The sequence below is a fragment of the Caloenas nicobarica genome, chromosome 10 (genome assembly GCF_036013445.1).
Source record: "Caloenas nicobarica isolate bCalNic1 chromosome 10, bCalNic1.hap1, whole genome shotgun sequence".
In the NCBI taxonomy this organism is placed as follows: domain Eukaryota; kingdom Metazoa; phylum Chordata; class Aves; order Columbiformes; family Columbidae; genus Caloenas; species Caloenas nicobarica.
The window spans coordinates 9,474,467-9,486,695 of NC_088254.1; positions in this window are offsets into that span (position 1 = coordinate 9,474,467).

Below are 12,229 nucleotides of genomic sequence, written 5' to 3' on the forward strand. Positions count from 1 at the left end.
AACTTAGCAAGTACCCAAGGCCTCAGGGAAGGTATGCTTTGGCCCAAAACACACTGTGAGTCTGGCCTAAAGGAGATCGCTCTGGGAAGCCAAAATTGTAATAAGAAATTTCAAAAGAAACTCATGAATGCAACTTGACTAAAACTGTTGTGAAAGACGAATAACTATCACATCCTCTATTACAATAAAATTCTAAAAAGAGATTTAAACTAATGTTTTCCAGGTACTGAACATCATCTGCTGCATTAGCGAGATCCGGAATCTTTAAGCTATTCAGTTTTTAAACCTTCTTCATGTAACACTGATCAGAATTAACATGTACACTCGAAACATCAAGGCATGATAATCTATGCCCATGCAGTACTGTCTTTCGCCTATTCTCAGAATCTCCAACCCCTTTCTTAAGCTGCTACTTATTTAGTATCCTTTCCTCTCTGCCACTCCCTATAAAGTCTTCCTGCTCGCTGCAAAGATAGGACTTAAAAAATGCATTGCACATCCTTATCCTGTCATAGTCATAAACAGAAGATGAAACAGAAAATAGTGCGGTCAACATTCAAAAACAAAACAAAACAAATAAACTCCCTGCTTTTATCTCTGCAGAGATGTTGCTGAGAAAATATAAACACTTGAAAACGTTTGAAGAAACAGATATCTGAAACCTGGTTCGGACAACTACAACAGTTTTCCATTTGCAACAAAGAAAAAACTTCTAGTTTCATTCCTGCTTCAATCCCTGGTCAGAGTTCTTTCCTTGCACATGTGCAAATGAAGCAAACATACTACACAAATCATACAGAAATGAAAAACTTACAGCTTTGCTGTGACACAACGGTCCTTGTGTATTACATAGAGGGCTGAAATGCTACTGTCTTCTGCAACTGTTACACCATTTTTTCTTTCACTTCTTTAAAAATACGAGGTCTTCACTAGCTAGGGATCAGATGGGTAGCACAAGAGCAATTCCTGAAAACGCTTTCTCAATCATATTTTCATGAGTGAACTTTCAAGATAAATGAATTTAGCAGTCTTGTGGATAAATACCTTTTCCTTAAAGAAGCCTGAGGTGTGTCATGGAGCAGTGCAAGTAATAGGCTGGTAAACCCATGCACACAAAGTAATCAGTGAACTCCAGACTCTGACAGAGCATCCAGAACAACTGTAAATCTTTACAGTAACAGCCCTGACAGCTGATCTACCAACATCAATATGGTCGGCTACCAACCTGAGCAATCAGGGAATTGCTAGTTGCCAGATGGCGACAACAACATTCTTCCGCATGCTTCAACATGACCGTGAAAAAGAATTACATACAGGACATAAAAAAATTAAGAGGAATATAAAAACCAAATCACTCGAGCCCAGCCCCCAGCTCATACGCTGTTTCCACAGCCTTCATGAATTGCTTTCCACCCACTCCTTAAAGGAAAAATATTTGATAGAGCAGACAGCTGTTATGCATTCAGGGATGTGAGAAAATGTATTCCGTATTACTATTTAATGTATCATACCCACGTGAATAAAATAATTAAGCTCACATGTCTCCTTTTTGTTTGTTTATTCTTCAATTTACACACACGGAATTAATTGCCCACCACCATCCAAACTGTACGAGCTCCTAGGGTGTTCCCCAACAGAGCATTTGACCCAGGATGGAGTTTTCACTGGAATGGCTCCTTTAAATCAACACATATGTGCTCAGCCTGCATCCACAGCCAGCAATTTATCCATAATAAATGCTATTGCTCAGCAAATCTATAGTCCTGGAGAGAAGTCAGCAAACCTCCTTTCCTGCTCCACCTTTTTTTTTTTTTTTCCCAACAAATTCCCACCCTCACCTAAACCACTGAATTCTTTCTACTGCTTCCACTACAGACAGCAATGCTCATTTGGAGTCAGCAATAAGGAGAACACAACCTCATCTCCTGCAACTAGCACAAAGCGATTCCATTTTCTGACTGACTTGCTCCTGGGGTCACCTGGAATCTGACTCAAGCCAATAGAAAATTAGAAGATTTTTGTGTCATAAATGAAAGTTTTGGATTAAACTCTTGGGGAGGCACTGTGTTCTTCCTATGGCTCTTCCTTCCAAAGCAAACTTTGAAAAAGTATCCTACAAATGAACTTACAGCTCTATTCCTGTGACCAAGCCTCATGATTGTGCAGTGCTTGCTGTTATCAGTACAGCCCATCTTACAGATAACTGAATTTGCTGCCTGCTATATTTACCTCGCAGAAATTAAAATTACGTAACATATCTCTTATGTAACATATTCTACAATAGGAAAGATTTAGAACATTTGCAGGAGGCTACAAAAGTGAAACCTCTCACCATACAGCATTACTTATGAGGGGACCAGAGCGAGCGCACAGGTTTACTGGAAAGTCCAAACCTGTTTCTGCGAGGACACTGACAGCTACACTTAAGTTTGTTAGTGCTGCTGACAAAATGCTCGCCAAGTACTTCTGGCTAAGCAGGAAATGGGTAAAAGCTTTAGCTCGCCGTAAGGGACAATCTTCACGCGAGAAATTCTCACAGAAGCAGAAAGTTGACTTGGGGGAACAAAGGACAAAAAACAAGCCAACCCCACAAAACACGACTACAAGGGGAAATCGCGGCGGGAGGGCCCCACGCGAGGCGGCCTGCGCCGTCCCCGCCGCCAGCCCGGGCCCCGCCGCGGCGGCACCGCAGACCCCAGCGCCGCCCACGCCGCCCGGCGCGCTGCCGGGGCCGGCGCCCGCCAGACGGGTCACTGCCTGCGGCGGGGAAAGGACCGCTGAGAGGCGCGGAAAGCTGCACCCCCGCCAGCCCACCCCGCCGGCGGGTCCCTCGGGCAGAGCCGCCACAGAGCCCCGCCAGCTCCGCGCCCCCCCCCCCCGCGACGGGGCCCTGCGAGCAACGCGGCGGCGCCTCGGGGCGCGGAGAGCGCGGCACGCCCCCGCACCGCCCCGGACGCACCGAGCCTGGCGTCCCCGGGCCGGCCGCCGCGGAGGCGGGGGGGCCGAAGTTGGCCGTGCCCGCCCGACCCCCTCCCCTGCGCGGTTCCGCGGCCCCACGCGCACCTCAGCCCTCGGCGGGGCCGGCGGCGGGGCGGGCCCCCTCTCCCGCCGGCCGACAGCCGCCCCGCCCGAAAGTTGCGCGGAGCTGAACAATGCGGGGGGACTATTTGTCCTTCCGCCGCCCGCCTGTGACGGCGGGGGAGAGGGAGCGGTGGCGGCGGGGGTGGTGCGACCCGCCGCCGAGCGGGAGGGGCCGGGGGCCGCTCCTCGCCTCAGCTCCCGGGGCGGGGCGGCTGACCCCTCCCCGGGGCCGGTTATGAAAGCCGGAGGGAACGCAGCCCAGCCTCGTCCCGCCGAGGCCCGAGGGGGAGGCCGGGAGCGGTTGTACTGCGCTGCGCCGGACCGTCCCGGGGCGCGCCGAGGGCCCGAGCAGCGCCCGTCGTGTCCCGGCACCGCCGCCCTGCGCCTCCCGCTGCCGCTGCGGGGCCGCCCCGGCGGCAGCACGCGAAATGGCTCGTCCCTGCACGGGGGGAAAAGTCTGATTGCCCGCGGTCCTCGCTGCTGTCCTGCGCCGCCTGAAGCAGCAAGCTCCGCTCCCCGACCCCCGCCCGGCTCCCCGCTCTCTGCCAGGAGTTAAACACGAGCATAAGCTCTCCATGCGAACGCAGCACAGCTCGTGGGCCATGTGTGTGCTGCAGAACTTCTCCCTGCTTGTAGTTCCAGAAATGAACCTGATCAGTGGTAAAGTAAACACTTGAGATCAAAAAATGACTTCAAATTCACACAGGAGGCGGTTGGGGTACTTCTTTTGCTTAAGCCAACCCTTTAAAAATTAAATAGAAACAATTAACAAGTTTAAGCTAAAAGCAAGCGTAATGTTTTCTTGCTTTTACAGTACCTTGGTACCTAAAGAGACATAAGTAGTCACAAGAGATTTACACTTAATCTAAAAATGCTGTCTTCAAAGGTGCCTTAAAAAAAAATCAGTGTCCTATAAAGCTTAATTCAAATAAACACCTAAACATGTTCCTAAGTAAAGCATTAATCAAATCAAAAGCAGATTGCTATCCCTAGAGAAAAAAAAATTCCTCTTTTCGTTGTATCTCAACGTTTCTGCTCAGGAGCACCGGTTCTTTCTACAGGCGAATGAGACTTTGGCGCTGGAGCGCCAGCACTGCCATGCGGGCAGGCTGCAGGCACAGCCCAAACTGCTGCTGCACCACTTCATCTCGGGAAAATCCATCTGTAACTCAGATGACACAGATTACAACGAAGAACCACTTAACTGAGATTATAAAAGGGAGTTATTTTCAGTGAGAAAATACAAAGTTTTATGTTTCCTATGTAAACTATATGCCCGCCACTACAAATTTTTGTCATTGATTGCATCATGCAGTTCAAAGTGAGCAGTTTTGAAATATCCCTAGGATAATCATCAATGCTGAAAACAATGGGAGCAAAGCATCTTTCACCAAAAAGGTGTCTCACACTGAAAGACGTTGGCTAGATAGTCAGAATGGATTTAACTTGCAGAGAGGATACAGCATGAGTATCCCCATTTTTAGCCTGGTTTCCTAGGGACACTTGCAGACAACTCCACTGTGTTCACGTGGATGGGTGCATTTCCTTAATAAATCACAAACTTATTTGCTAATTTCAACCAAGGAAAATGAGGAGATCATATTCACACACATTTAATGGAAACAGGGATTAAAGCAGGAAAAAAAAGGTGCACCTACTGAAGAAAAGACTAGTTGAGGTCAGTCCCTGTCAGCGACCAAAGAACCCAGACACAGGATGCAAAGCCAGGGGATGGTAACTTCAGATAGTTCCTCGTCTGGCAGAACAATTTCTGGTATTCTGCCTGCCACCAGGAGCTGGAACAGCAATCTGTTTTACACAGACCTTTTTGAACATTCCTCCATCTCCAGAGTTTCACAGGAGCCAGGAAATAATTGCTTTAATGCAATCAAAAGCCATATAACCCACAGATACTGATTTCCATTCTAAAATGTCTTGAAAGAACGTAACTGCAGTCTGAGGACAGCCGTTCCTCAGCCAGTCCCAGAGATTCTCACTGAACACCAACCCCCTTCTTGGCACCGAAGGGAACAGGTTCTGTCCCTCGCACAGCTAACGAGCTCCGCAAAATACACCTTCCTTCCCATAATTTGCCCCTATGTGGCTCTTAACACAATAAAAGTCCGAGGGAGTTGACTCAATTATTGAAGACAGTTGATTATCCAAGAACCAGAAAATCCTGGTTATCTGTCTTAGAGTGGAAAAAAAGTGTCAGAAATAATGTGCTGGGATTACTGTGCACAGCATATCACTATTTTGACCATAATGTGTTTCCATGGCAGACATGAAATATTCAAGGCGAGATGACTTCTCTTCAACGGCACCCATGCTTTTGATGAACTAGTTTGCATTATCTCATCTGATTCCCTCTTTTATCTGTAGATGAGACATCTTATGCATTCACATGTTTTTGACATTGTCACGTGCAGCTACTTATTGCAACTGTATAGTTTACAGATTGAATCCTATTTGAGTCCAACAGGAATTTTGAGAGCTTCCACTCAAACTAGAAACTAACATAGAAAATTATGTATGTTATACCACGTAGTAGGTAGTTCCATACAGGTCGTAAGTCTAGAGCTAGAGTACACTTCAAAGAAAGTGATTTTTTTAGGTTTTAGCTTTACTTTTTTTGAGAGAGAGAGAGAGGAGTTTACTTTCTAAACAGCATATTTCTGCTTTCAGTTCTTCTGTGCTTACATAGCACTAGTTATAACTTTCAGAGCATAAATCACAGGTAATCCTATCCTAGCTGCAGGTCCTGGAGAGCTGGCATGTGTCAAACGGAGGCTTCTGAATGAAATATGACCTTTAATCAAGTTTCAGTGGCTTATAAGAACAGAGAACATAAGAAAGGCCATGCTGCTCGGACCAAAGGTCCACCTAACCCAGTAGCCTATCTCAAAAATAACAACACAGTATGGTATCTATTCTTTCCAGTTTAATCTCTCATATGCTCTTGATGAAGTGACTGTTCAGCAGGATTCTGGAGAGCAAAGATGGGTTTGGCCCTGTGCCCGTTCCTGGTATTGCATTGTTTCCAGAGTAATGAGAAAGAACAATCATCAGCCAGGATGGGACGCTCAGGGAATATGTAAGAACCAGGCATGAGCAGAGTCATCCTGTGTCTGGCATATTCTCCCTTTTGCCAATAAGAAAATTAGGATTTTTTCAAGCAAGAAGTTGCATTTGATTGTTCTTGATGGCTATTGAGGGCTTATCCTTAATTTATTTCTTTGGTGCATATTGAACTATTTTAACTACTCAGGAGCTGTACATGTAGAGATCATGAAAAATGAGTCAGCAAGTAATTAAATTTTTTAATAGTATCCATGGGGCAAACACATTCCACAAGGGCAACTCTTTGAAAGTCAGTAAAGCAGATGCAAGTCTTGAGGGGCAAGAATTCTATTTGTTCTCCATCAAATACAGGTTGAATATATTGCCATTGAATGCTGTAAGGGCCAAGACTGATTTCTGCTAAAATCCGAGATTTTCGTTAGTCATTTTACATTCCCTATGACACCTTATCTCTGGTTGTAAAACTACAGTTCTACAATACGGAATATACTGTGATTAGTCCAAGATTTCATGGTTCATTTGCTACTGTATGCAAGCTCGTGCCTCTTGGTTGCTGGGCAGACCAAGCAGAATGGTTAAAGGTCAGTCTCCTTCTGCATTTGCCTTGGTAGGACTTGGGGTCTTCTACCTAGATTCTTATTTTCATGAAACTTGTAGGGATTTAGTATCTTTGAGTCAAGTACCCTCTGTTAAATTTGATTTAAATTGGAAAATACATTTAAAAGTTATTATAAAGGCAGACAAACAGATGAACTGGTAGTGCAACTGCATAAACATATCCTCCATAAAGAAAAAACAGAATAAAAGCAGTTATAAAAGGTACTTGCCACAATATTGTTCTGATTGAATTTGATGGATATGAAGCTATTGGCTTCAAAGGAGGACCAAAGTATAGCCTGTCTTGTGTCCCTTCAGTAATATTTCCAGTACAAATGTCACAGCCTGTCAAAATAATTCATATTACATGTGGGAATTTTTCATTAAGTTCCATAAGAAAAAATGTTATTTCAAAGTCGATTTTTCTTTCTAACATTGTTTTGTGTTAAGCCCCTCTTTTTCCAACTGCACCAAAAAATTCAAATTAGTGGTATAGCTCAAGGCAATTCCAAAGTTTACATTCATTGTGGATAGTGATTGAAGTAACGGTTATTAGAGACCTGAGCAGCTGCATTGCCATCAGAGTCCTGGCTCAGAACTGAAAATTGAGGCGTTGCTGAGCCCAAGCTGAAGTTCAGAACCTACTTTTATCTCTGGGAGGCAAGAATTATGGTACAGTTTGCAATTTTTTTTTTCAATGTCAGTTTAAGGTTTTTGAAAGACTACTGTTGCAAAAATAAGTTTGAATACTGCCTTCCACTTAATGGTTTTAAATATTATAATCTCTGTTCTTATTTTTACTGTTAAGAAAAATATTTTAGCAGCACAAATAGAAAACTTGCAGCAGAATCTTGCCCTCCTGAACCAAGTTTTAGGTTTCTCCTCAGTGGAGCTATGATTTTTTCTCTGGGCTTTCAACTGTGCCAACAATCATGTAACTTTGTATTGGTCGGTTTAATTTTCTTTATCTCAGTTGCCTCACATGTAAAATGAAAGTAGACAATAACTACTCTTAAAGGGTTGCCAAGAAGAACTAAACTATAAGATCTTCAAATGAAACACATAGTAAAAATGGTTTTAAGTAATTTAACATTTAAAACTATAAGTGGGTAATATTCTGCCTACCTATATGACTGTATTTTCATTTTGGATTATAGAATAGTTGTACATAGAAGGTAATTTATACAAGTTACCACTAGGGATATACTACCTTCATCTAAAAAAAACTAATAACGTTAATCTAAAAAAAACCCCTCTATTGCTATTTCATACACAAAGATTTAAAGAGACAATGTCCTACCACTTTTAAAAATTTGTTTCAAACTTTATGAGAAATATATTTTAAATTACTGTCTGTAGAAGTATTACTAGAATATATACATATGACCTGCATTTCCTAACAGCTGTACAATACCTAAAAAAACCTCTTAAGATTCTATTACCTGTGAAAGCAAGGATTTTCTATTTTTTTTGTATGCAGAGACCATAAATTTAACTTTCTTTTTTATGTAAAATTACACTCACCAAATTTCTGTTTCTCTGATCATGTTTTAAAACATTAATTTCCATAGGAAACAGCTTCTGCGGTTACACCTTCTACCTGATATTATAAAAACACTGTAAAACATGTTTTGCAACTCAGTATCGATATAGCCATTACACTCTCCTTAAATCAAATAGCAAAAGAGGAACTATTAGAATATTAGTTGAGACCTGCTTGTTGGGGAGAGGTGTTGTTTGTTGAGTATTTTTGGTTTTATGCTGCAGCTGTGTATTTGTATATTGCATTTATAGCAGTTAAACTGGAATGGTAAAATAGCCTGAGGTACCTATATCTAAAAATATAGAAGTTTTACTCTTTAGTATGTGAGACAAGGCAATTTCTTGGACAACTCCAGAGAAGCAGGAAAATGTCTTCATAATAAATTTTACAGCTATTGGGGCATTTGTACCTTATAAAATAAGGCATTATAGATGTTTACCATGAGTTTTTACTTATTTGCATTTCATATGTTCAGAACATTTTTTTTACCTCTCCATTATAGGATACACAATACCCAAACAGGGTGGCTGAGGGTGAGGGGGCCAGAACTGTAATATCTAGCACAGCTGCGAGTCTGGGAAGAAGACCATAGAATAGCTAAAGCTTAACTTTGAAAAAGAGGTCTCCAGCTTTGCTTTTCCATAGGAAAGGCTTTATTTTGATAAGAAAACAGTTTTAAGAAGCCTATAAGAGCTTTCTTGAGACAAGAAAAGTTCCCGTGGGATTGCTTTTCAGACCACCAGTTAATGATAAACAGTGATACTTCGGTATGTAAGCAGCTGTAACTGCCAGGACACAAAACAAAACTAGAACTGTTACCTTTGCATCATGATAGTCCTGAGACTGGTCTCATGACCTGCTCAGTGCCACCTTCTTGGTCTGACTTAGCTCTGCTGTACCCAGGATAGCTGGTAATCCGCACATCTTATTTGATGCACTGACTTTCTGAGGTCCCTTCCAACAAGAATTATCGTATGATCTTGTGATACTATGATTCTTCATATTAGTTGGTTCAACATTTCTTTTAACCCCTCACACCAGCAGAGAAATTGTGCATGAAAAACTGCTGTAAGTACATAGAACTTTCTCAGAGAAGGGAATGATGATGCCGCTGACCTACAGTCAGCCATTAGAAAGGTTAGCAATGAAATAGCAGATAGTCTCTCACATGTAGAAAAAATCCAAACAATTTGTTTAGCATGATGTAAAGCCAAATTAAAACTAGGACAGAAAGCTTTTGGGGGAAAAGACACATGCTAAATAAAAGTGGCTGCTGCCACTGCCACCCTGCAGGGCCTTACAAGATATCATGGAATCTGTCAATGTGATTTATTTTTATGAATTATTCCTATGGGCATGATGTATGTACTCTGTGAAGATTAAAAGGAGTTATTTCTTTAGAGATACTACATTAAGAATCACCATAATGTTATAGTTTAATTTTGTAAAATAAAAGATCCCACTCATGAGACATAAAGCAGAACAATTCACAAGGCTGCATACATTTTTAAAAGTCAGTGAAGTCAGAAATGAAACAGATGAGACAATGAGCAAAAATATTTTCCAATTTTGAAGCAATATACTCAGAGACATATTTCCTGTATTATAGGATTTAATTCTCTTAACTAAATCAGCCCTTCAAGAACTTCTGAAGTGGTTTCCACTGTTGACCACTTTTTTAAAAGGCGTTACCACTCTGTCAAACGCCTGTAGAGACACCATTTTCAGAATAAACATAGTGTGTTTTGATTAGAGTAGGCTCTTGATTCTTAGAATCTTTTTAGTCTTCACCATTAAATGCAGCTTTTTTGTGGCAGACCACTTACACATGAAAATGTAACTGCACTTGTGCATTAGCTGTATGCATATATAACTACATACATATTTATACATATATATGTTAACTACACCACAAGGTACTTCAGAAAATATAAACATAAATTCTTAAAACCATTACTTACTAAATCAAAATTTGTTTTTAACAGGTGTTCCAGGTACTTGAGTATTGAGTCTCTTTAATATAGATTTAGTTATAGTTAAATGAGCTTCCTAAAAACATCCATGGACACAAAACCAGGAGAAATCAGAAAAATTGATCATGTCACATTCTAGAGGTAGCTATAAGGCAATTTGCCACTTACAAAAAGACTTCAAAAGCTTGTGAGCATTTGGGGCACTGTATATCAGAAAAGAAGTCAAATTTGTAAACAACTCACCAAACGCTACAGGAGAAGGAGAATTATCCTGGGTATCTTAGAGAACAGTGATGTATGTCTAAAGGTTCTTTCAGAGTAACAAGTAAACGGGGGAACAGAAAGCACAGGTAAATGTTTTCCTATGGTCTCTACATGCATATTTTCTTTATGTTGCTAATAGTAAAAAGACACTGACTTTGAAATCACACCACAAAAGTCACATGTGCTGTGTAAGGGCCCTAAGTACAGTAATAAGCTCTCTCAGTAATTGCTCTGACCAGCCTCACCTGAGATCTCCCCACACTTTTGACCAGGGACTCTATTTAAGCTCAGGTTGGGCCCTTCTCCTCCTGAGTTGTGTTTTAGGTGTGTTTGCTGCTGATCCTGTTCCTGAAATGCTGTAGAGCATCCTTTGATGGACCTTGGGCCCTATCTTGCCTGATGATCGCTGGACTATTGATAGGACCTGTTATGATCTTATTCTGCTTGGCTGTCTCTGGTGTTGTGGAACTGTGTCCTGTTGGTGAGTTCCTTGTCTCGTCAGTATTGTTGTCCTCCCCTTAGCTGCCAACTCAACCTCCCTAGGGAGCAACCTGCTCTTGCTGTTCTCTGATACTGTGCTTGAACTGCATTCCTAAAGAGACACGTTGTAAAAAGAATTCCTGCAGTGTTTGTTAGAAATGTGAAAAGCTTGTAATTAAGTAATTGAAGCCTTCACTCATGGTTGAAGGGCAAACTGCAGCTGGACTGATGGGCCCTTTCTGGGCTTGTGGTTTGTATGCAGTTCCTCAGGAACTTGGCTAGCTTTGCAGTCTACATAGACCAGTGCAGAAGCACACAGTATGTGATACCACCCAGGCAGTTACTGTTGTAACAAATAGTGCAATATGACTTTTATGTAGGAGACAACTGTTACAATAAACACATATTTATTTTATAATATCTAAGAAATGGGACAACTACTGGAAAACAATTATTGGAAGAAATGTGTTTTATGACTGAGACCCATTTTGGCCATTAACTGAGTCTTGACAATTATATTTCCATTTTGTTCTGAGAGAAAAGAACAAATGTGGTTTTTTTATGAAACACAAAACTCTCTTTAAGTTTTTTTTTTAAGCAGGATGGCAGCTTACCTTGCCCATCCATTGCTCAGTTTTAAGTACTAAAACAAGTTTTAAACTGTTAGGTACCAATCAAATTTTTTGTATCCATATAAAGTCAGTCTCATTGAGTCATTTATTAGTGAAGTGTTACGAATGAGTAATAATTCTGAGGTGCCATTTTTCTGTAGTATATTAAATGTGAGAGCATGTCAAACATATTGCCACTAAGGTTTATTGTTAAGACTGCTGAAAGCACTTTGTTCAAAACAATGTTTGCTGTATCTCATATAGCTTGAAGTCTAAATTAAATGAGCTTCTTTGCTGCAGCCAACAGGAGAAAACAATTTTTTCCCTGCCTCAATTCCCTGCCATGAGCAGCAATGGTGACAGCATTCAATGATGCTACAAATATTAGTGATGCTAATTGGCAACTATACCTTGAGCAACTGTGGAGTTTTTTTGCAACTATACCTTTATCCCTAATGCAAGATTGATGAATGATGATGCTACATAGTTGGCCCTTCTCTAATGGCCCAAATCTCAGTGTCCCATTTACTGTACATTAAAGCAACTGCATTCTCTTCTACAGAGTAAAAGGTTTAGATGTCTACCTGAATTTGTAGCCC